We start from the raw sequence: 26,838 nt of genomic DNA on the forward strand, positions 1-26,838 counted from the left end.
GCACGGAGTGGGGAGGTGAGGGGAACAGCGTCCCTGCCTAGCAGGAGGCAGGGACGCCGACGCTACACCTACAATGATATATAAAAAAATCACAAAAACTTTATTGAAATTTTATACATGACCATCTACCACAGTACATGGAATAAAAACATTTAAAAATAGGCAAAACATTGCTCTACACAGTATCAGAAAAAGGGGAAGGATATCAATGTTTTAATCGAAAACAATAAATCCCCTTGAAATCGCAGGTAAATGATGTACTACTTGTCATATCCCATAATGCAAGGCACTCACAGGCAATACTTTTGGACGCAGTATTTCTCAGGGGAATAATCTGCCATGACAAGGATATACAAGTGCCCCCAAGCCAATTTTCCAATATGCCCCACCAGATCCATCTCAATCCTCTCATCGGGTAATTCAATGTTGGGCAGGGGTACCAGGAGTCTGCATAAATGGGTCACGGGAGCAGTTATTTGGTACACGGGGCAGGACTTACAATTATCCTCAATCTCCTTATACATTCACATTCAGACGAACCTCCGAAGAATCCTCTCCTGGGTCTTATTAGTTCCCAAGTGTCCCCCTAGAACATGACTATGAGCCATATCAAGCACCCTAGGCCAATGAGCCTTAGGGACCAGTAATTGTACAACAATTTCTAGATTTTTCTTGATTACTCTGTACTAAAGCTCATTATTCATAGCAAAGTGGGGAAACCGTTGGTCAGCTCCTGGATATTCGGAAGCTTCATTGATGACTACCACATTCTCCCTTGCATATCTAAGAGTGTCATCTTTCAATTGAGCGATTACGGCTTCCTGCTGAAACACGTTGGTTGTGTTTAACCACTTCGCACCAGAGCCTGTTTTTGCCTTCGTGACCGGGCCAATTTTTTCAATTCTGACCACTGTCACTTTATGAAGTAATTACTCTGGAACGCTTCCACGGATTCCCCTGATTCTGAGATTGTTTTTTCGTGACATATTGTACTTCATGATAGTGGTAAAATTTCTTCGATATAACTTGCGTTTATTTGTGAAAAAATTGGAAATTTGGCGAAAATTTTGAAAATTTTGCAATTTTCAAACTTTGAATTTTCATGCCCTTTAATCAGAGCGATATGTCACACAAAATAGTTAATAAATAACATTTCCCACATGTCTACTTTACATCAGCACCAAAATATTTTTTTGTTAGGGAGCTATAAGGGTTAAAAGTTGACCAGCGATTTCTCATTTTTCCAACAAAATTTACAAAAACATTTTTTTAGGGACCACATCACATTTGAAGTAACTTTGAGGGGTCTTTATGACAGAAAATACCCAAAAGTGACACCATTCTAAAAACTGCACCCCTCAAGGTGCTCAAAACCACATTCAAAAACTTTATTAACCCTTCAGGTGCTTCACAGGAATTTTTGGAACGTGGAAGAAAAAAATTAACATTTAACTTTTATTACTTTAGACCCAATTTTTTTTATTTTCACAGGGGTAACAGGAAAAAATGGACCACAAAATTTTTTGTGCAATTTCTCTTGAGCGCGCTGATACCCCATATGTGAGGGAAAACCACTGTTTGGGCGCACTGCAGGGTTCGGAAGGGAAGGAGTGCCATTAGACTTTTTGAATTTAAAATTTGTCTGAACAATTAGCAGACGCCATGTTGCGTTTGGAGAGCCCCTGATGTTCCTAACCAGTGGAAACCCCCCACAAGTGACACCATTTTGAAAACTAGACCCCTTAGGGAACTTATCTAGCTGTGTGTTGAGCCCCTTGAACCCCAAGGTGCTTCACAGAAGTTTATAATAATGAGCTGAAAAAATAAAATTTTCACATTTTTCCCACAAAAAATGTTTTTCATTCCCAAATTTTGCATTATCATAAGGGTAACAGGAGAAATTGCACCATGAAATTTGTTGTACAATTTCTCCTGAGTACGCCGATACCCCATATGTGGGGGAAAACCACTGCTTTGGTGTACGGCAGGGTTCGGAAGAGAAAGGAGCGCTATGTTGGCTGGGATAGGTTGCAGACATCATGTCACATTTGAAGAGTGGCTGACATGCCGAAACAGCAGAAACCCCCACAAGTGACCCCATTTTGTAAACTACACCTCTCAAGGAATTCTTCTAGGGAAGTAGTGAGTATTTTTAATTTTTAAATTTATACCATTGGGCAGTGAAAAACGCATAATTATATTTTTACCACAAAAAAATGTTTTACCCTCAGATTTTACATTTTCACACAGGGCAATGGGTAAAAATGGTGCCGAAATGTGTCACACAATTTCTTCTAAAAGTGGCAATACCCCATATGTGGCTGTATCGTACCGCTCAGCCATACGGCGAGATCTGGGGGGGACGGAGCGCTATTTGACAATTGGAGAACAAATTATTGTAGAATAGGCATTTGGATTTGGGAGCAAAACATTTTCTGAATTTCTTTTGGGGGGCAAGGGCCATTTCGCTTTTCCAGAGCCTTTCTGCTACCAGTAACTTGAAAGTCCCTTATATTTTTAACAGATGACGGACCTGAGTGGGGACTAGCTTTTTTGAGGACTGAGTTGAGGCTTTTATTGGGAACATTTTACGTAACATTTATCCGGCACTCTAGGCTGAGCACTTACATCCGGGTTTCCATCTAAATTTCCAAGTGATGTAATTCAGATGAAACCCCGGCGGGATCCATTCACTGTAATGAGGCAGCAGAGTTACTCTGGACTCCGTCAGGCCTCTGTTTAGCGGTGTCCTTTTTTCCCAAAGTGCACAAAACTGTGGCCAACTGCACTTTTATGCACGTCTAAAAAAACTGACACCGTGGGATCAAAGGCCAGACGCCGTCCACAGTGGCCTATATCTGCCTCATTACAGGGAATCTTCCGTCATGTGTTCTGGCTGAATCATGTATTTCACAGATTTACATGGAAACTCTGGTGTAAGCGCTCAGCGCAGAGCGCAGGATTAATGTGAGCAGAGCCTTACTGCGATCTTTGGGAGAAATAATAAACAAATCAGTAGCAGGTGAAGAATTGGTTTTATTTATTTTTTACGCCGTTCCTCATGCGGTATAAGTGATGAGATTACTTTATTCTTCGGGTCGGTGCGATTACAGAGATACCAGATTTATATCGGGTTTTTATGACTGACAGCTGTCACACACTAAGAGACACTTTTTTTTGCAAAATCTAGTTTTTGCATCGCCATATTTTGAGAGCTATAATTTTTCCATATTTCGGCCGACAGAGTCATGTGATAGCTTGTTTTTTGCAGGACGAGTTGACATTTTTACTGGTACCATTTTTGGGTACGTGACATTTTTTGATCGCTTTCTATTCCATTTTTTGGGAGGTAAAATTAACAAAAACCAACAATTCAGGAATTCTTTTTTGAGGTTATTTTTTATGCCGTTCTGCGTGTTGTAAAAGTGATCAGGCAGTATTACTCTTCGGGTCAGTACGTTTACAGCGATACTACACTTACTGTATATTTTTTTATGTTTTAGCGCTTTTACACAATAAAACAATTTTATAGAAAAAATATTTTTTTTGCATTGCTTTATTCTGAGTGCTATAACTTTTTTATTTTTTGGCTGATGGAGCTGTATGGTGGCTTTTTTTTGCGGAACAAGATGACGTTTTCAGCGGTACCATTTTTATTTCCATTTTGCTTTTTGATCGCATTTTTTTCCACTTTTTGTTTGGCGATATGAGGAAAAAGCACAGTTGTTTGCTCCGTTTTTTATTTATTTTTATTACGGTGTGCACAGAAGGAGCTAATTAGTGTGACATTTTTATAGCTCGGGTTGTTTCGGACGCGGCGATACCAAATATGTGTACTTTTTTTGGTTTTGTAAAAATATACGGATTTATTGGTTTAATATTTTATTTATTTATTTTTATTTATTTTGTGATTTTTTTTTAACAGTTTAAAAACATTTTTTTTACTTTTTTTTTACATTTTTACTTAGTCTCTGTATGGGACATTAATTTTTATTTTTCTGATCACTGATCTCATGTAATGTAATAGACATATATAACATTACATGAGATCTTCGCTGTCTGTTTCACAGTCAGTCTCCTGCTTGGCTTCAGCTGCAGGCTGAGCCAGGCTGGACGCCATATATGGCAGATCTGGAGGCGGTCATGTGACCTCCAGCTGCCATAGCAACCCCAGGTCCTGGAAGGTATCAGGGGTCGTCGGAGAGGTAAGTAAGACGACCCCCTCTCCTCCTGCTGTCTTCTATATGCCGCGATCACTATAGATAGCTGCATATAGAAGACAGCAAAGGGTTAACATCACTGGGACCTGATCCAATCAGGTCCCGATGATGTTCCCTGTCAGAGCTATCGCTCTGCACCACTCCCGCAGCACTTGCAGGACCGTCGGGGTCCTGAGCGCTGCGAGACCACCCACCGCTTTTAAACGTCGGCGCTGCACAGAGCCCAGCAAGCGCCGAAGTTTATCTACAGTGGGCCGTCGCGAAGCGGTTAATGTATCTTCTCTGGTGGCCATTGCTATCATACTATTTTTAACGTTGCCATAATAAAGATACTGTTTTACAATTTTACAAAAGAGTTATAAATAGTGATGAGCGAACGTTCTCATCACTACTCGGTACTCGACCGAGCATCATGGTGCTCGACAAGTTCGGCACTCGGCGAGTATTTCCAGGTTGCTCGGCGGGAGCTCGAGTCTCCTCCCTGCATGTTTTGCGCTCTTTAGAGAGCCAATGAACATGCAGGGATTGCCTGCCACACACTGTAAAGCTGCAGCCATTTTGGTTGTGACATTACAGTGATTGACTGGCCGCACAGCGTCATCAGGTCTATATCAGACCAGGCGCCGCCATGCTTGTCACAGTCACTCCGGATCAGACAGTGTAGGGAGAGGTGCTGCTGAGCTAGGGAGGGATTCGCTTGTTCATAGTTAGTATATTAGTATAGATGTTCCACAACATATACAGTACAGACCAAAAGTTTGGACACACCTTCTCATTTAAATATTTTTCTGTATTTTCATGACTATGAAAATTGTACATTCACACTGAAGGCATCAAAACTATGAATTAACACATGTGGAATTATATACTTAACAAAAAAGTGTGAAACAACTGAAAATATGTCTTATATTCTAGGTTCTTCAAAGTAGCCACCTTACCAGGCTGTGTAAGGGCCATTTGATCAAGAAGGAGAGTGATGGGGGGCTACGCCAGATGACCTGGCCTCCATAGTCACCAGACCTGAACCCAATCGAGATGGTTTGGGGTGAGCAGAGTGAAGGCAAAAGGGCCAACAAGTGCTAAGCATCTCTGGGAACTCCTTCAAGATTGTTGGAATACCATTTCCGGTGACTACCTCTTGAAGCTCATCAAGAGAATGCCAAAAGTGTGCAAAGCAGTCATCAAAGCAAAAGGTGGCTACTTTGAAGAACCTAGAATATAAGACATATTTTCATTTGTTTAACACTTTTTTGTTAAGTATATAATTCCACATGTGTTAATTCTTAGTTTTGATGCCTTCAGTGTGAATGTACAATTTTCATAGTCATGAAAATACAGAAAAATCTTTAAATGAGGTGTGTCCAAACTTTTGGTCTGTACTGTATATGGACTAACAGTCCTTCTGAGGACTAATCCAGCTGCATATTTTCAGTGGTGAAGGTGAAAGCAGAAGTTAGGCAGGCAGGGTTGATATGAGACAGACTGCAGTGCATGATACAGCACAAGAGGGTCTATTGCACGTTCAACTTCTAACTGATCCTACTGTGACAAATATTTGTAGACATAGCCCCAGATATCAGGGGCCAGGGCAATTTTTTTTTTATCTTAATCCTGATTATTTGCTTAAAAAGCAATACAGAGTATACCATTTTAGTGCTCCATTTGCTTGTTAGCACTGCAGAATACAGCCAGATCTTTTCACATTATAGCGATAAAAATCTACAAATTTGAACTGAACGTGGCAAATATTGGCCTCCATTTCTATTTCATTTCACTGTGTCGGTCAACATTAGACCGACATTATTCACACTAGCTCTCTGTGTAGAATAGTATTAGTAAACTATAGACCTGCTATTTTAAACCGTGGTTTTCTGTCAGACGCATCACATATAACTGCATTCCAAAATCAGCCATTTCTGGCTTCAATTTCCATTTTGTTGCAGTGCGTAGGTCAAGCTACTCACACGAGGTCTCTGTGAAGAATAGTATTAGTAAATTACAGGCCTGATATTTAAAACCATGGTTCTCTGTCAGATGTATCACATATAACTACGTTAAAAAATGAGCCATTTCTAATGAACGTGGAAAATATTGTCCTCCATTTAAAATGGGCAAGGGAAGGAGAAGTGGATGTGATGGTGCATGCAGAGGCCGAGGCCGTGGCCGTGGGCAAGTTGGAATTGTGCCACAACAAACACCCACATCTTGTCGCTTGACCTTCCTGTCTCAATTACTAGGGGACCGCAGAACACCATTATTGAACACAGAGCAGTTTCAAAAGGTTGTTGGTTGGATAGCAGATAATGCTTCCAGTCACTTTGCCACCACCACCACCCTTTCTTACACACGGTCAAGTCTCAGTAGCCATGAGTCTGGACTGCATATTCCTCACCCTGATCCTCCTTTCTCCCACCATGCCGAGTTCCCAAAGACAACTGATCCCAAACTTGGACACTCAGAAGAGCTGTTCACTTTTCCATTTGTAGATTCGGGTGTCTCGCCCCGCTAGCTTCAAGGGAGTCAAGAGGAGAATGGTTGAAGCGATGCCCAAATATTTGAGCAGCCATGGTCACACGAAGGCAACAGTGGGAAAGTGCAATTACTGTCGCAAGAGGTGGATGATGATGATGATGAGACACAATTGCCAGAAAGTCAGGAGGAGGACCAGGGTGCGGAAGTGGAAGACGAGGTGGTGGACGATATAGTAACTGACCCAACCTGGCAGGGGGACATGCAGAGCAAGGACAGCAGCACACAGGGGGAGGGAGTCTGGTTGCTTTTTAAAGACTATGCAGATAACCCCAAAAAGGCCATTTGCACCACTTGCCAGGTCAGCATCAGCAGGGATAGCAAAACTAGCATCCTGACCACCACCAGCATGATCAGGCACATTGCAGCAAAGCACCCGACTAAGTGGGCCAAACCCCAGGGTCCAGAAACAGTGTCTGCAGGTGACACCACTGCTTCTTCCACTGTTGTGCATGCACACCAATCCCCTGTCCATGGGGCATACGAAGATGCCTCCCGCCCTGCACCTGTCACTGCACACTCTCAACAAGCACCATCAGCAAGCATGTCCATGTCCTTGTCCCAGTGCAGAGTTCAATTGTCCCTACCCAAGTCCTTGGAACACAAGTGCAAATACGCAGCCAATGCCCCAAAGGCCACATTACTAAATTCACACATTTCGCCTTTTAGGCTCATGGAGACGGAAGCTTTCTGCAACCTGATGGAGGCAGTCGTCCCTCGGTACTCAGTCCCCAGCCACCACTATTTCTCCCAATGTGCCTTCCCCACATTACACGAGCACGTGTCCCACAACATTAGCGGTGCTCTCAACAACGCAGTTACTGGGAAAATCCACCTAACCATGGACACGTGGACAAGTGCTTGTGGGCAGGGATGGTACATCTCGCTTATGGCACACTGGGTAAATATAGTGGATGCCAGGACCCACTCGGACCTTATGACGGAACACGTCCTTCCGACGCCGAGGATTGCGGGCTCTGGGTCAATCAGGGTTTCCCTCACATTCTACAGCTCCTGCACCTCCTCCTCTTCAGCCTCCATCTCCGAAATGACCACATCAGTCACAAGCTGGAAGCACTACAGCACTGCCTTGGCCAAGTGGCAACAGGCTGTGCTGAAGCTAATATGCTTAGGTGACAAACCACACAACGCTCAAGAGTTGTGGACAGCTCTGAAAGAACAGGCAGATCTGTGGCTGACACGGCTGACCTTACAGTCAGGTATGGTCGTGTGTGACAATGACCATAATGAGGTGGCGGCTCTCAGGCGAGGCAAGCTCACACACGTACCATGCCTGGCCCATGTGCTTAACCTCATGGTTCAGCGGTTTCTAAAAATCTACCTGGATCTACCGGATCTGTTTGTCAAAGTACGCGGTGTGTGTGTCTATTTTAAAAAGTCAGCTACAGCTTCTACCACCCTTGCCGTGCTTCAGCATCGCTTGCAGCTTCCAGCTCACCGACTGGAGTGCGATGTCCCCACGCATTGGAACTCTACATTGCAGATGTTGGGAAGGATTTGTGAGAAGAAGAGGGCAATTGTTTATTACCAGCATCAACAAGGCCATCGGTATTCAGATCAGACTCCACACAGAAGACCTCAGGAGTGAACATGGATGTCAGACCTCTGTAACATCTTCCAAAACTTTGAGGACTCCACCAAGATGGTGAGCAGCGATGACTCCATAATTAGCATCACCATCCCGCTTCTCTGTCTTCTGAAACTTTGTCTTCAGAACTGCTTTCTGCTCATAATTAAAGAGGATGCATTGCAGGCGGAGCATGATGAGATGGAGCAATGAACTATACAGGATAATTCCACACAGCCCAGCCTCATCTCATCCCAATGAGGACTGGGTGATAATGAGGAAGTGGAGGAGGAAGGAGCATTGTAGTTCCTCTAAATTTTTGGCAGCCGTTGCATTCACTGTATAGGCAAACAGTATGGGAGACCCACTTCCAAATAATGGGAACATTGTTTTCAGGAGGCCCTCCAAAATCTACGTCTCTTGCAAGGGGCATTGGAGTGCCTCCAAATTTTTGTCAGCCATTGCAGTCACTGCATATGCAAGAAGAGTATGGGAGTCCCACTCCTTTCTAATTGGAAAATGTTGTTACTGTGGCCCAGCTCTATGTCTTTAATTTGTTATTGGGTTTTTCTCAAATTTTGTCAGCCGTTGTACTCACTGCATACCCTACAACTGGATAGCAGACCTTCTCCTTTCTAATGGGAACATGTCCTTTCTGGGGCCCAGCTCTATGTGTCTTAAAATTGTTGTTTTTCCTAAATTTTGGCAGCCTTTGCAGTCACTGCATGGGCATTAAAACTATAGGAGACCCACTCGTTTATAATGGGAACATTTTTTTTACTGAGACCCTCCTCTATGTCTCTTCAACAAGGGGTATTTAGGTGTGGAGGAGCTTTTTTGTTTTTGTTTATTTATTTTGCATTATATACAAGTCATTACCTGGGAAAGGATGTTCCTTATCATTTTCCCCAGGAAAATCCATTTTGGTTTTGTTTTTGTATATTTTATTGTGAGTCCATAAAAGTGGCGTAATACTCTGACAACGTTGTTCACAACAGTGACCTGAGAGTTAGAGATGCTTTCTGGGGTCTTTCCCATGCTGCTCCCATGTCATGAGCACTGTTCCCATCGAATTGGGCAATTTTTAGGCCATCTGCAGACAGCCGGGGGGGAACCGCCGGAAAAATGCTCGAGTTTCCCATAGACTTACATTGTGCTCGTTGCTCGAACCGAGCACTCTAGCATTACAATTTGCTCGACACGAACAACTAGTACCTGAGCATTTTAGTGCTCGCTCATCACTAGTTATAAAACTTCCATTTTTTCCATTGCTGGAGAACTACTCTTTTCTTTTTTCAAACTTATCTTGTGTGTCCTCTATCTCAAGTACCACTGGGAGAATTTCATCTTCTCCAGCTAAGACCTGCAGTGGAGAATTCTCACCCTCGTTCCCTGGGCCGGTACTAAGACTACCTTCAGTTTCCTTACCTTTCCCCAACAACCTTTAAAACAAGGGACAATCCCGGCACAAAATTACTTAACACATAAGAGCTTTTACTACCCCCACTTTGTAGTCCACTATTCCCATGTGATGTCTCTATTTTCACGAGGGCAAAAGGATACATTCTGGTGTCACCATGGATCTGGGTATGAGGCTGTCATGTACTAGTTTCACATGACTACCTGAGTCTAGTAGAGATGTGACAAGACAACTATTCCGCCTGATTTTATACACTTGTGGCTCAATCTCTAGTACAGAGGTGACAACAAATATGGACTGGTGCTAGCCAGTGTAACATTGCATTGCCTTTGTGCCTAATGGACACTGGACCATACCATGACCAAACTGACAACAACTTAGACACTAGACCTGTTAGGTGTCAGTCTGGTGCTGGATTCGAAATGGGTCCAGGACCTTCTGTGGTCCCCCATTTCAGCCCAGCCAGGGCTTATGCTGCTCAGCATGACCATCAGCCGCAACACCTAGCTGGTCCGCAAGCACTGTTTGTCTCTCAAGTAGTTGTGCCTAGCAATGTTAAGCCTGGGTTACAGAGGGAGACAGGGTTTGCGGAATCTAAGTCCAGGATTTGCCGCACTGAGCATGTCTGTGACCTGGCGGATCATGATTGGTGGGTTGGCATCCACCTGACCCGGTGACCTGGCACCGCCTGATTGGTCGCGGTTGTCGTCACCAATGGTGCGACAGTGGGGCAGGGCTTAATCTTTAAAAGGTCCGCCCACAAACATGGCAGCGTGCTCAGATCATTTGAGCTAGCTGCTTGTGGTGTGCACGCTGAATCCGGGCTCAAAGAGTCATAGTTTCCGCTAGGCAGGTTAGCTTCATAGAGGCAGGTAGCTTCGCTTCGCTGACTGGCTCTAACCAGGGGGTTCGCCCTTACACCCCGAGCCGCCTGTGAATTAAATAGAGCGGGTTTACTCAGTCCGGTAGCACGCCGGCTGAGTGTTCGAATACCCGGCGGGAATCACCCGCACGCTAGCACTGTCTACTATAGCGTAGCGCCTGTACCGAAGACAGGGCTATTGCTCATAGTCCGGTCACACGTCTCCCTGCGGTTCTTGGAGATTCTGTGAACCGCTTTAGCACCAATCCCCATAGCGTAGCGCCTGTATCAAAGACAGGGCTACTGCTGTTCCCACGGACGCACGTCTCCCTGCGGTTCTTGGAGATTGTGCGTACCGTCTTACTCTTCCGTGTGCGTTAACACGAAGGGCTAAGATATTTGTTAGGTGCGTCGCCGGTCGCTCTCTCCTCCGTGCAGTAAAAGGAGATAGAGCGTACCGCTATACCCTGTCCGGTGTGTAGTTAACACGGAAGGGTTATCTTTAAGTTGGTTACTTTACTTTCCACCCGGAAAGTGTTCGGCAGCAGTCCTCTTGGCTGCAACGCGGACCCTGGGGTCGGTTGCGTTCCATTTAATAAAGTTGTCTGCAACCGCCCTCCTAACAGGACCAGTCTGGGTTTTCTAAAAATAGAGTCCATACCAGGGCCAGGATTTTGCCTGGCAGCACCTTCCACCACCCTTTGTACGGTGGGACATCTGTAACTGTTATGTTCTGCTACCAGAGCTAAGGAAAGAGAGGAGATCTGTCCCTACGATAGAACTCAGCTTTATCTCTATGATGTAACAGGGAACCTGATCCTGCGATCAGACCTGCTAAAGTCCTAAGCTAGTCTGTACGGAGACCTATAGATGTGGGGAAGGAATCCCTACAAGTACTAAGGACTGGGAGGAAAATGGGACACCTCCTAACAGAAATAGTAGCAGACAGACAAACAAACAAAATATATAGAACACTGAGGTCCGTAGACCAAGCAAACTAACAGAGTTAGATACAGAGCACAGGCTAGCTAGAAAGTAGTTATACAATGAAGTCCAGCAAAGCCAGAAGGGCGGAGCAGGATTAAATAGGCCAACAAGGTCATGTGACCAGCAAAGGAAAAAACCTAAGAGCAAGGTTCTAACAGTACCCCCCCTTCTAAGAGGATCCTCCGGATCCCCTAGGACCAGGCTTATCAGGAAATCTCCTGTGAAACGCTCTGATAAGTCTGGACGCGGAAACATCATCTGACCTCACCCAAGAGTTATCCTCGGGTCCGAAACCTTTCCAGGCCACAAGATACTGCAAACTACCTCTATACCGTCTAGAGTTAAGGATGCGAGAAATTTCATATTCCCCGTCCTCCACCACCGGAGGAACAGAGGCAGAGGCGTCACCATCCGACACAACAGCTTTTTTTAACAGAGAGACATGAAATACCGGATTAATTCTCCAGGAGGTAGGAACCTCCAAACTAACAGCAGATTGGTTGACAACCTGAAGCACCTTAAAGGGCCCTACAAACTTGGGACCCAATTTCTTAGAAGGAATCCTCAACCGCAGATTCCTAGAGGACAACCAAACCATGTCACCAACAGCGAACAAAACCTCCTGTCGTTTCCTATCAAAGTAGTCTTTAGATTTTCTGTTGGCCTCCTGAAGATTACCACGCACATCCGTCCAAACTCTCTCCAAATCACCGGAAATATTCTCCTCCTCAGGCACGGCAGATCCCAACTTGGAGAACGACCCAAACGACGGATGTCTCCCAGAACAACAAAAAAAAAGGCGAACAACCAGCAGAAGAAGATGTATGATTGTTCAGAGCAAATTCAGCAAGTGGCAGAAACTCAGACCACCCCTCTTGATTGTCTGCCACAAAACAACGCAAGAACTGCTCAACATCCTGGTTTTTCCTTTCTGTCTGGCCATTAGATTCAGGATGATATCCGGACGAGAACGACAAATGAACTCCCAACCTGTCACAAAAGGCACGCCAAAAACGAGCCACGAACTGAGGACCCCTATCAGAAACAATGTCAGTAGGAACGCCATGAAGTCTGACAATTTCCTTGACAAAGGCCTTAGCGAGAGTTTTAGCGCAGGGCAGTTTGACGAAGGGAACCAAGTGACACATCTTGCTAAAACGGTCCACGACCACCCAGATGACAGTAAAACCCTCAGAGGGGGGAAGGTCAGTTATAAAGTCCATAGCCAAATGTGTCCAAGGAGCACTGGGAACCTCCAAAGGACAAAGCAACCCCGCAGCAGGAGTATGTGAGGACTTAGATCTAGCACATATAGTACATTGACGCACCCACTTAATGACTTCCTTCTGCCATCCAGGCCACCAAAAACTGCGACCCACCAGTCTCTTGGTCTCAGAGATTCTGGGATGACCTGCCAACCGAGATTCGTGACACTCAACAAACAAATCTCTCCTAAAGGTCCCAGGCACAAACAACCTCCCATGAGGAGTGTTAGATGGGGCATTCTCCTGTGCTTTAAGAATCTCATCTTCCAAAACGGAGTCCAAAGCAGCTATCACAACACCTTCTTGTAAAATGTTCTCCTCTTTCTCAGCACCGACTATGGGAGAAAAACTGCGAGACAAGGCATCCGCCTTAACATTCTTAGTACCAGGGATGTAAGTAACGGAGAAATTAAACCGCGAGAAAAACAGTGCCCACCTAGCCTGACGGGCATTCACGCGCTTGGCAGCATCAAGATAAATCAGATTTTTATGATCCGTAAGAACCTGAACGGGAAATTCCGCACCTTCCAAGAAGTGGCGCCAGTGTTCAAATGCGAGTTTAATTGCCAATAATTCCCGATTACCAATATCGTAATTCAGTTCAGTCTCCGAAAATTTTTTTGAAAAAAAGGCACAGGGATGTAATCCATCCCCGTTATCCTGAGACAACACCGCACCAACCCCCACCGAAGAAGCATCAACCTCAACCAAAAACGGCTTAGTCACATCAGGCTGCATAAGGATGGGAGCAGAGGTGAACCTCTCCTTGAGATACACAAAAGCTTCAATGGCCTCAGAAGACCACTGAACCGCATCAGCACCTTTCCTGGTGAGATCGGTCAGAGGTTTGACAATACTAGAAAAATTTTTTATGAATTTTCTGTAGTAATTGGCGAAACCTAAAAACCTCTGTATCGATTTCAAACCAATAGGCCTAGGCCATTCCTGCACAGCTTGAACTTTAACCGGGTCCATCTCAAAACCTTCGCTGGAGATAATGTAACCCAAAAAACTAATTCTCTGTACAGCGAACTCACATTTCTCCAGCTTAGCAAAAAGCGAATTGTCCATTAACAACTGTAATACCTCACGTACGCTCCGCCAATGAGACTCCAGATCCGGCGAATAAATCAAAATGTCATCCAAATACACAACCACATTTTTGCCGATCAAAGGTCTAAGGATGTCATTAATAAGATTCTGAAAAAATGCAGGAGCATTAGTAAGACCAAAAGGCATAACCAGATTCTCAAAATGACCCACAGGAGTGTTAAAAGCAGTCTTCCATTCGTCACCCTCCTTCATGCGCAACAGATTGTATGCACCCTTAAGGTCAATTTTAGAGAACCACTTGGCCCCCATTAACTGGTTAAACAGATCAGGAATCAATGGCAGTGGGTAAGGATTGCGTACAGTAATTTTGTTAATCTCACGAAAATCCAGACAAGGACGTAAACCGCCGTCCTTTTTTTTTACAAAAAAAAATCCAACCGCCACAGGAGACTTAGAGGGCCTAATGTGACCGGCGGCCAAACTTGTCTGTATGTATTCCTCCAAAGCTTTCCTCTCAGGAATAGTAAGGTTAAATAAACGACTTTTAGGAAGAGTCGCTCCAGGGACAAATTCAATAGAACAATCATAGTCTCTATGGGGAGGCAAAACCTGCGATTCCTTCTCAGAAAAAACTCTCCAAAAATCCTGAATAGGAACAGGCAATTCTCCCCTATCCAAAGCTGCAATACACCCGTTACAACACTTGTCATAACATTTATGGCTCCAGGATTTAATTTCACTGGTAGACCAATCCAGTACAGGATTGTGAAATTTTAACCAGGGCAATCCCAATATTACTGGAGAAGGCAAGTTATTCAAAACTACCAAATCCAATTTCTCATGGTGAACACCATTAATAGTGAGAGGAAATTCACAGACCTTGAGAGTAATATTCTTCAAAGGGGAACCATCCACAGAAACCACAGCAATGGGGGATGATAAAGGTTCGGGTTTTAAATTGAGTCTTTCCAAGAATCCCCCATCAATTACATTCAGAGTAGATCCACAATCAACAAACACCCGAAATTCCATTAATTTTTCCTGAGCAATCGTGGAAGCAGCTAAAAATATACCCTTGGAATTTAAACAGGCAATACGGGCATGACTGACCATTTTTTTTTTCTTTCTTCATACGAAGCACACAGCCTTTAATCAAATGACCAGATTTTCCGCAATAGAAACACAAGCCTTCAGAAAATCGACGGTCTTTTTCTTGAGAGCGAGGTGCCACCGATCCAATCTCCATCGGTTCACCACTGTTAGTACACACATTCTCATAACCAGAAACTGACATAGCAGAGGATTTGCTCTCATTAACCCTTGCACGCAGTCTCCTATCCACCCGTATAGCTAATTGCATAGCCTGTTGCAAATCTTCAGGTGTAGGATAAGCAATTAGCAGGTCTTTAACCCTTTCATTGAGCCCAGCAAGAAATAGACTTTTCAGAGCAGAATCGTTCCACCCTGTTTGAGTAGACCAACGACGGAAATGAGTACAATATTTTTCCACATTACCTGATCCCTGTCTCAAACGTCTTAACTCAGTCTCAGCTGATGCGACACGGTCAGGATCATCATATAATAGTCCCAAAGCAGAAAAAAAACTATCCACTGATCTGAAGCATGTATCACTAGGTTGCAAAGAAAAGGCCCACTCCTGAGGCTCTTTGCGCAAAAGTGACATTATGAACCCTATGCGCTGGGATTCATCCCCAGAGGACTTGGGTCTCAAACGAAAATACAATAAGCAAGCATTTTTAAATGAAAAAAATTCTCGGTGTTCACCAAAAAATAAATCCGGCAAACATACCTTAGGCTCCAAGAAATGTGCTCCAGGACAGTTACTCACGTGCTGACGGAGCTTGGCCACCTCCAGAGAGAGTCCCTGCAGGCGATGAGCCAAATCCTGAACCGACACCATGATGGAACAGAAAAATCTTTCCTTAGAGAATTTGCAGGCTGGACTTACTGTTATGTTCTGCTACCAGAGCTAAGGAAAGAGATGAGATCTGTCCCTACGATAGAACTCAGCTTGATCCCTATGATGTAACAGGGGACCTGATCCTGCGATCAGACCTGCTAAAGTCCTAAGCTAGTCTGTACGGAGACCTATAGATGTGGGGAAGGAATCCCTACAAGTACTAAGGACTGGGAGGAAAATGGGACACCTCCTAACAGAAATAGTAGCAGACAGACAAACAAACAAAATATATAGAACACTGAGGTCCGTAGACCAAGCAAACTAACAGAGTTAGATACAGAGCACAGGCTAGCTAGAAAGTAGTTATACAATGAAGTCCAGCAAAGCCAGAAGGGCGGAGCAGGATTAAATAGGCCAACAAGGTCATGTGACCAGCAAAGGAAAAAACCTAAGAGCAAGGTTCTAACAGTAACTGAGAGTGGATTGATGGTTCCCTGCGATGGATGGGTTGGGGGAAGCGTCCTGGAGATTTCCCTCCATAGCGACAAATCTGTCCACTAACTCCACTAGATCATGCGCACTTCGGGGGTCACCATGGCCGACCCAAAACTGTAGGTTACTAGGAAAGTCCTGGGAAAAAAGGTTGACCAACACCCACTCTATGATCTGGGCTTGTGGCTACATAATATTCAGCGACTTCACCAAGGACATCAACAGGACACTCCCTGAAACCGCAGGGCTTACAGGGGGTGCCGAATCTCCACCTTCTGGTGATGAAAGGTCCTTGGGGGGAGGGACTGGCCCAGAGTCTGGAGATGAGGATGAAAAAAGAAGAAAAAAATGTGGGAATGGACACCTCTGTGTCATTAAAAAGGGGGAAAGATTCCTCCTCTGAGGCAGAGGATAAGGGAAGTGGGAAGAGAAAAGCCATCTAACTCAATCACCAATGATGGCGGTACTCACTCCATTGATTCTGGCGTCCATTAATGTCCCCAGCATTAAGAAAAGTATGGCTAGATTTGCGGCCTTTGATTTTTTTCAGCCGGGTTGAAGCTGAAATTTTCTATTTGCAAGAGACCAGGCTGCCAAACATAGCAGAGGTGTTTATAGCTAAGAGGGAGTGGATACTCGGGCCCTCCTATTGGTCTCTTGTGACCAAGCCATATAGCGGAGTGGCGGTCCTTTTTACCTCACCAGTAGATTGCCGGTGGTTTATTAAGTTAGAAATGGGGAGGTGCCTGATATTATATGTCCTCATGAAGGGATAAGAGCTCCGGCTCATTAACATCTGTGGTCCCCAATCTAAGTGTGACCGGAAGTGTCTCTTTATGAGAATCAAGCCCTACCTTTTTAAGTCGGCAGGTTGTCTTTGGAGGGGACTTCAACACTATCTCGTGACCCCGGAGGTTCCAGAGTAGTGTTGAGCCACCCCCGTAGTGTTCGGGTTCGGTTCGGTTCGTCGAACACCGGGATGTTCGAGGAACTGTTCGTCGAACTGTTCGTCGAACACCTTAGAACACCGTCGAACACCGTTAAAAACAATGGCAGGCAAACAAAAACACATAGAAACACATAGAAAACACCTGCAAAGGTGTCCAAAAGCTGACAAACTGCTCAGAAGACACTCTCTTTAAAAAAGCCGGCCGGCAAATTCAGCAGCGGCATACACCGGTACCCGACAATTTAGACAAGAAGGAATAGAGCATCACACATAGATTAGATAGATAGAAACATGTCAGTCACACATATAAGAAGCACAGTGACAGTGTTGGTTACTGCACTTGTCATTTAGTGTAAAGGATTTATTAAAAAAAATATTAGTGTTTTCATGCACCGTCTCTTTAAAAAAGCCGGCCGGCAATTCAGCATCTGCACCCGACAATTTAGAACAGAAAGAATAGAGCATCACACATAGATTAGATAGATAGAAACATGTCAGTCACATATATAATAAGTACAGTGATAGTGTTGCTTACTGTACTTGTCATTTAGTGTAAAGGATTTATTTAAAAAAATTATAGTGTTTTCATGCACTGTCTCTTTAAAAAAGCCGGCCGGCAATTCAGCAGCGGTACCCGACAATTTAGAACAGAAAGATAGAGCATCACACATAGATTAGATAGATAGAAACATGTCAGTCACATATATATGAAGTACAGTGATAGTGTTGGTTACTGTACTTGTCATTTAGTATTAAAATAAAGGATTTATTATTAAAAAAATTGGCGTAGGGTTCCCCTTAATTTTAGGCTCTAGCGGAGGTTAAGCAGACGGCTGGGACAGATGTTTGAAGCCTGGGAAGGGGGTAATACCCACCGAGCTTCCCAGGCTACTAATATCAGCCCCCAGCTGAATACATAGCCTTTACTAGCTATTAAAATGGGGGACCCCCCAAAAAAAATGACGTGGGGTCCCCCCTAATTTAATAGCTAGCAAAGGCTAGGCAGACAGCTGGGGGCTGATATTAATAGCCCAGGAAGGGAGCCATGAATATTGGCCCCCTCCCAGGCTAGAAACACCAGCCGTCAGCCGCCCCAGAAATGGCGCATTCATAGGATGCGCCAATTCTGGCACTTAGCATCGCTCTTCCACGCTGCCCTGGTGCGGTGGCAGGGGGTAATAGGGTTGGGGTTGATGTCAGCTTATAATGCCAGCTGACATCAAGCCCAGGTTAGTAATGGAGAGGCGTCTATAAGACACCCCCATTACTAACCCCATAGTCAAAGTTAAAAAAAACACAAACACCCAGAATAAAGTCCTTTAATTGAAATAAAGACACATTCCTTTATTGTTCTAAATTAAACCATACTTACCATCACGCCCATTCCAGCTGAAGCCAACGATCTCCTGCAATAAAAGAAAAATAATAAAGCAACCTCATCCTTACCTTTCCATGGTTCCCACGACAGCTTCAGCTCTGCTACATCGAGATGACAGGCTGGACCGCAGCAGAACGCTGCCATCCAGCCTGTCATCCCGCAGACACTGAGAAGCGCAGGCTTGCTTGCGCTGCTCAGCGTCTCTCTGTGACGACATCCAGATGAGCCAAGTTCATGTCCAATGAACTCGGCTCACCTCATGCACGTCACTGACAGCGTGGGAAAATTCTCACGCTGAAGCACTGATTGCAGGAGAATTTTCCCACGCTGTCAGTGACGTGCAGGAGGTGAGCTGAGTTCATTGGACATGAGCTCACCTCATGCACATCACTGACAGCGTGGGAGAATTCTCCTGCACTCAGCACTTCAGCGTGAGAATTTTCCCACGCTGTCAGTGACGTGCATGAGGTGAGCCGAGTTCATTGGACATGACCTCGGCTCATCTGGATGCCGTCACAGCGAGACAGTGAGGAGCGCAAGCATGCCTGCGCTTCTCAGTGTCTGCGGGATGACAGACTGGATGGCAGCGTTCTGCTGCGGTCCAGCCAGTCATCTCGATGTAGCAGAGCTGAAGCTGTCGTGGGAACCATGGAAAGGTAAGGATGAGGTTGGTTTATTATTTTTCTTTTATTTCAGGAGATCGTTGGCTTCAGCTGGACTGGGCGTGATGGTAAGTATGGTTTAATTTAGAACAATAAAGAATTGTGTCTTTATTTCAATTAAAGGACTTTATTCTGGGTGTTGTGTTTTTTTTAAATACTTTACTAGAAATTCATGGCGGTCATGTCTAATACTGGCGTGACCCCATGAATTTTGGGCTTGGGGCCAGCTGATAATACCAAGCTGGCCCTAACCCCTTTATTACCCAGTGAGCCACCGCACCAGGGCCCTGGATGAGTTGGGTACAGCGCCAGAAGATGGCGCTTCTATGAACGCGCCATTTTCCAGGGTGGCTGCGGACTGCAATTTGTAGCGGGGGGGGGCCCAGAAAGCTTGGGCCTCCCTGCGCTGCAGATTCCAGCCCCCAGCTGCCTAGTTGTACCTGGCTGGACACAAAAATAGGGCGAAGCCCCACGTACTTTTTTTTTAATTATTTCAGGAAATTCATGAAATAATTTTAAAAAAATTGACGTGGGGCTTCGCACTATATTTGTGTCCAGCCAGGTACAGCAGGCAGGAACGGGCTGCCCCCAACCACCAGCTGCCTATTTGTACCTGGCCGGACACAACAATATAGGGAAGCCCTTTTTTTCTTAATTATTTCATGAAATAATTTAAAGAAAATTGACGTGGGGCTTCGCCCTGTTTTTGTGTCCAGCCAGGTACAACTAGGCAGCTGGGGTCTGGAATCCGCAGCGCAGGGAGGCCCAAGCTTTCTGGGCCACCCCCGCTGCAAATTGCAGTCCGCAGCCACCCCGGAAAATGGCGCGTTCATAGAAGCGCCATCTTCTGGCGCTGTACCCAACTCATCCAGGGCCCTGATGCGGTGGCTCACTGGGTAATAAAGGGGTTAGGGCCAGCTTGGCATTATCAGCTGGCCCTAAGCCCGAAATTCATGGGGTCACGCCAATATTAGACATGACCACCATGAATTTCTAGTAAAGTATTTAAAAAAAACACAACACCCAGAAAAAAGTCCTTTAATTGAAATAAACACACAATTCTTTATTGTTCTAAATTAAACCATACTTACCATCACGCCCATTCCAGCTGAAGCCAACGATCTCCTGAAATAAAAGAAAAATAATAAAGCAACATCATCCTTACCTTTCCATGGTTCCCATGACAGCTTCAGCTCTGCTACATCGAGATGACAGGCTGGACCGCAGCAGAACGCTGCCATCCAGCCTGTCATCCCGCAGACACTGAGAAGCGCAGGCATGCTTGCGCTGCTCAGCGTCTCTCTGTGACGACATCCAGATGAGCCGAGTTCATGTCCAATGAACTCGGCTCACCTCATGCACGTCACTGACAGCGTGGGAAAATTCTCCTGCACTCAGCGCTTCAGCGTGGGAGAATTCTCACGCTGAAGCGCTGAGTGCAGGAGAATTCTCCCACACTGTCAGTGACTTGCAGGAGGTGAGCTGAGTTCATTGGACATGAGCTCACCTTATGCACGTCACTGACAGCGTGGGAGAATTCTCCTGCACTCACCGCTTCAGCGTGAGAATTTTCCCACGCTGTCAGTGACGTGCATGAGGTGAGCCGAGTTCATTGGACATGAACTCGGCTCATCTGGATGTCGTCACAGAGAGACGCTGAGCAGCGCAAGCAAGCCTGCGCTTCTCAGTGTCTGCGGGATGAGAGGCTGGATGGCAGCGTTCTGCTGCGGTCCAGCCTGTCATCTCGATGTAGCAGAGCTGAAGCTGTCGTGGGAACCATGGAAAGGTAAGGATGAGGTTGCTTTATTATTTTTCTTTTATTGCAGGAGATCGTTGGCTTCAGCTGGAATGGGCGTGACGGTAAGTATGGTTTAATTTAGAACAATAAAGGATTGTGTCTTTATTTCAATTAAAGGACTTTATTCTGGGTGTTTGTGTTTTCTTTTAACTTTGACTATGGGGTTAGTAATGGGGGTGTCTTATAGACGCCTCTCCATTACTAACCTGGGCTTGATGTCAGCTGGCATTATAAGCTGACATCAACCCCAACCCTATTACCCCCTGCCACCGCACCAGGGCAGCGTGGAAGAGCGAGGCTAAGTGCCAGAATTGGCGCATCCTATGAATGCGCCATTTCTGGGGTGGCTGACGGCTGGTGTTTCTAGCCTGGGAGGGGGCCAATATTCATGGCTCCCTTCCTGGGCTATTAATATCAGCCCCCAGCTGTCTGCCTAGCCTTTGCTAGCTATTAAATTAGTGGGGACCCCACGTCATTTTTTTGGGGGGGTCCCCCATTTTAATAGCTAGTAAAGGCTATGTATTCAGCTGGGGGCTGATATTAGTAGCCTGGGAAGCTCCGTGGGTATTACCCCCTTCCCAGGCTTCAAACATCTGCCCCAGCCGTCTGCTTAACCTCCGCTAGAGCCTAAAATTAAGGGGAACCCCACGCCAATTTTTTTAATAATAAATCCTTTATTTTAATACTAAATGACAAGTACAGTAACCAACACTATCACTGTACTTCATATATATGTGACTGACATGTTTCTATCTATCTAATCTATGTGTGAAGCTCTATTCTGTCTGTTATAAATTGTCGGGTACCGCTGCTGAATTGCCGGCCGGCTTTTTTAAAGAGACGGTGCATGAAAACACTATAATTTTTTTTGATAAATCCTTTACGCTAAATGACAAGTACAGTAAGCAACACTGTCACTGTACTTCGTATATATGTGGCTGACATGTTTCTATCTATCTAATCTATGTGTGAAGCTCTATTCTGTCTGTTATAAATTGTCGGGTACCGCTGCTGAATTGCCGGCCGGCTTTTTTAAAGAGATGGTGCATGAAAACACTATTATTTTTTTTGATAAATCCTTTACGCTAAATGACAAGTACAGTAAGCAACACTGTCACTGTGCTTCTTATATATGTGACTGACATGTTTATATCTATCTAATCTATGTGTGAAGCTCTATTCTTTCGGTTCTAAATTGTCGGGTACAGGTGTATGCCGCTGCTGAATTGCCGGCTTTTCATGTTTCACTGTTGGCACTGTTCCCATCGATTTGGGCAATCACTGTAATGCCACAACCACCATGGCTGTGGCATTACAGTGAGTGGCAGACAATCCCTGCATGATTGGTGCTCTAAATAGCGCCAGACATGCAGGACACGCTTTTGGTGCACGAACAGTTATCGAACATAACCTCGAACAGCCGAATTTTTTGCAAATCGTTCGGGCTCGTCGAACAACTCGAACACCGCCCAAAACAGCTCGAATTTGAGATTGGCGAACAGTTCTAGTCGAACACCGCTCATCTCTATTCCAGAGACAAGATGACTTATGATCGCGTCACCCTTAAAAATATAGCTTGTGAGGTTCGCCTGGTGGATGTCCAGGCCACGAGGGGTTCACCCTATCATAGGGGTAACTGTAGGTCCAGAAAAGGCAGGTTATATTTCAAGGAGGAAGCCGTCTCTTCAGCAGTGTCTGTTGTCGAGATGGAGTTCTCCGATCACTGTATGATTTTGTTTTCCCTGAATGTTACAGAGACCCCCCGGATGGGAAGAGGCTTTTTGAGGCTCAATTCCTCTCTCTTGGAAGAAGCGGAGATAAGACAGTCCTTTGAGGATTTTCTTCAGAGCCAGGTACCCTTACTGGATCTTTGTAGTAGTAAGTCAGAGTGGTGGGAGATGTTCAAGAAAAGGGTGGTATGATTCTTCCGCCAGCTCTCGAGCCTCAGTAGTCTGGACAGGTACCACCTGTATCAGGGCCTGAGGAGGAAACTCGAGCATCTTCTCTCAACTGGAGGTAGCCGCGAGGAGATCTACCGAGTGAAATCTTTGGTTTTTGAGAGGGATTATGGGAAGTACCGCTCGCCTGACCCTTACAGAAACTGCAAGATGTCCATGAATAATAAAGTTGTTACAGGACTGGTTGACACTGAGCGGTCCTTGAAAATATCCAGATCAGGGATCCTGGAGGATGTCAAATCCTTTTACTCGCACCTGTTGGGGAAGTGAGATCTGGATTGGGATGAGATGTCGGCTATACTGCCTGAAGCCGTCCCCGAACCAGAGGTAGACCCCTCTCTTGGCATTTTGACAGAGATGATCAGGGAAGAGGAAGTTAAGTTGGCGATTGAAGGGCTTGCCCTAGAGAAATCTCCTGGTCCAAATGGACTCACATCTGAATTCTATAAGACCTGAAAGGACGCCTTGGTTCCCCTCTTGACTGAGTTATTCAATGAGTGTCTTTTCTCGCACACTCTTCCGAAGTCAGTGAGGAGGTCTGCCCTGATCATCTTGTCAAAGGGTAAGAACCCATCTTGCACTAAGAACTGGCGTCCCATAGCGCTTCTCAATGCAGACAGGAAGGTTTTGGTAAAGGTGCTGTTTAATCTGCTGGTGAAATTTGCGCCCTGGCTCCTTTCAGGGGCCCAGCATTACTCTATTCAGGGCCGCAGTACGATTAGTGCGTACTCTGTGTCCGAGAGGCGGTGGAGCAGGGTAAGGCTGGCCACTGGAAGGGGTACATGCTGTCTTTGGACCAGGCTAAAGCATTTGATCAGGTCAATCATGAGTACCTCTGGTCTGCCCTTCTGAGGTATGGTCTGCCGGGGGGGGGGGGTGTTTGTTGATTTGCTTAAGACCTTATATGCTGGGGTGGAGAGTTTCCCGCTTGTGAATGAGTGCATTGGCAGGTCTTTTGAGGTTGGGTCTGGCGTTTGCCAGGGTTGTCTCTTGAGCCCGCTGCATGTATTTGTAATTGACCCACTTCTTAGGATGGTGGAGCGTGGACCATTGGCTGGGATCAGATGGACCGGGCAGCAATGGAGGGTGTTGGAGTTTTGTTTCTTCTGATGGGGAGGTAGAGTGGCTGATGTCAGAGGTAAATCACTACTCGGAGGCATCCGGGTCTAAGATCAACCAGGATAAGTGTGAAAGTCACTGGCTGGGAGGAGGAGATCATGGTTTTGATCTCCCAGACACCCTTTCAGGACCCAAAGTCTTTGCAAATGTTCTTGGCATTGAATTTAGCCAGGGAGATTACCCCAAACAAAATCAGGACAGCAGGCTAGATATCGCCACTCAGAAGGTGAACCAATGGAAGGGTTAGTCTTTGACCCTATGGGAAAGGATAAACCTGATCAAAACTTACCTGCTCCCTTTGCTGATCTATCTGGGCAGTGTGTGCATCTTGCTGGAGCCTCTCTGGACTTGGGACTACAGTTTGTTCTTCCAACTGTTATGGGGGAATAGACTGAACCTGGTCAAGAGGGAGGTTACTTACCGTACGAGGAGACTAGGAGGGTTGGGTATGGTCAACCCTGTGGTATTCCTTGTGAATACCTTCATTAGGATCAATATTGCAAACGTCTGGAAAGAGAGGGCTCCTCCATGGGTATTCTCCTGTAGGGGATGGTTTCAGCCTTTCTTCCAGGAATGGGAGACAGGAGAGCAAGTGAAGGATCTATGCATACCGCATGGACATCTCCCGGCTTACGCTACCGTGGTTCTGAAGGTAATTCGCCGGTGGGGTCTGGGAATGTGGGAGGTCAGGACTCTGCCAAGGAAGTTCCTTGACAAAAGAGATATGTTGACCGATTTTCAAAGGCCTCAGGGATTGCCCAAGTCGGGATCTTGGGGTGGGTCTGCATCATTTAAATTCTATTAGGATCCCCTCAACGTTTTGGGACTTGGCTTGGCGCTGCTTCCATAGGAAACTATGTGAGGGACAATCTGAAGTGTAGGAGCTCTGAGGACAGGAACTGTCCTCGGGAGCATGGTGGTACCATGCTAGAAAGCATGGACCACTTCCTGCTTCGTTGTCCCTTTAACACAGAGGTGTACAACAGGGTGGGCGCCTCCATTGGCTGGCCCCGGCTGCCTGGTCGCTCTTATGCGGAATGGGTCTATGGAGCATTCGGGGACCAGGGTGGTCGGGACCACTGCATGTTATTTTTTCAGGATCAGTAATGTAATAGTGAGTGCAGCTCTGGAGTATAATACAGGATGTAACTCAGGATCAGTAATTTAATGTATGTGACGCGCCCCCTGGGCCAGTGTTGTTGGGGATACCCGGAGCCGGATCAGATGGGGGTTGTAGTCTCCGAGTGGCTGTGACCCGGTCCGTGCCCAGGGTGTCAAGCTCAGTGTGTGGCAGTCCTTACTGATGTTACTAAAGTTCTTTATGTCGACTACGCCACCCGTTGAATTGCGGTCACTTCGGCCGCCGCTGCAGCAGGGTCCACTGAGGCTGATGGTGTTTGTGCAGCTTAGGTAGTATAACCCCCTACGGGAGGGGTATAGCCTCAGGGGGTCAGGTGCAGAGGATGGTGGTTGTGGAAGTGCAGGGAAGATGGTAATGAGAGTCAGAGTCGGGTTGTGCAGTTCAGGGTTCTTTACTTACTGCAGATGTTCCGGTCACTCCGGCCTTGAGTGACCACCCGAGCCGTGCTGCGTCCACCAGGTCCTGGACTCGGCCAACCCCCAAGTAGTTCTGGAGCGTGGTTCTGAGCTCCCTTTCTGTCCTGTCCTCGTCTCTGGCCTTCCCCACCAGGGATCCACCTATGTCCGGCTCCCTCGGGCCTCTTGTTGGCGAACCCTTGCCTCTGGGTTCCCTGACCCTATGCGTGGTCTGCCTTCCGGGTGGATTTGGTGGGTGGCCGTGGCAGATGCTGCCCACGGCCTCCGGTCTCTGGCTGAGGTATGCTGTAGCCCCCACCAGTTTGGGATCCGGTACCCTGTTGCCAACTCTTCACCCTGTGGTTGTATTTGGGCTCTCAGAGTTCCTTCTTTCTCCCCCTCTGGGTCTTTCGTTCTCTCCTCTCTCACTCTGGGCCTGGGGCTGCTCTGCTCCTCTGCTTTCCTCCACTGCTCTGCAAAAGACTGACAGACTGACCAGCCTTCTGCAAAAGACTCCTCTGCAAAGACCCTGATCTAAGATGGTGCCCACCTTATATACTCCCTCTATGTGTGAGCTCAGGTGACCAGCACCCAATGAGCTCCTAGCACTACCCAGACTGCTCCCCCTATCTGCCCCTACACTACTGGGATGTACCACCCCCCTCCCACTCCAGCCAAGGACAGACTCGTTCGTACCTGCACATTTCTAAGTGGGAGTACCGTTGGTCTGCCCTCCGGAAATGGGATGTGTGTAGTGCATGCAGCCTTCTGAGCTCAGCTCCACACTCCATCCTTACCCGGGAGTGGAATATCACACCTCTGGCTTGAGGTGTAATACCCCTGTAGCAGCCGAATCCTCAGGGTGCTACATTCCCCCCTGGTAAATCACAGCACGTCCTCGGGCTGTAAGATATAAACAACATCCAAAACATACAATTTTTTTTATAAACAACATAATAAAACATCATATAAAACTTTTCATAAAAACTTTTCATAAAAACATTCTTGTCTTCTGGTTCCTCCGGTCACGGTGCAACTTGTGACCGGGTAAAGTGCGACTGTCTCTTGAAGAAACACGGTTTCCCATAAAACCAGTAGGGG

The 26,838-nt window shown here is 46.0% G+C and overlaps 1 protein-coding gene across 1 annotated transcript in view; it reads right to left on the reverse strand.

Annotated features, from left to right (window-relative positions):
* The window catches only part of LOC141266088 (cytochrome P450 2C20-like), a 326,499-nt gene that overhangs the window by 63,755 nt on the left and 235,906 nt on the right, over positions 1–26,838 (reverse strand). The window lies entirely within an intron of this gene.

The sequence above is a fragment of the Phyllobates terribilis genome, unplaced genomic scaffold, assembly GCF_046119375.1.
Source record: "Phyllobates terribilis strain yellow unplaced genomic scaffold, ASM4611937v1 Scaffold_4__5_contigs__length_816908805, whole genome shotgun sequence".
Lineage (NCBI taxonomy): Eukaryota > Metazoa > Chordata > Amphibia > Anura > Dendrobatidae > Phyllobates > Phyllobates terribilis.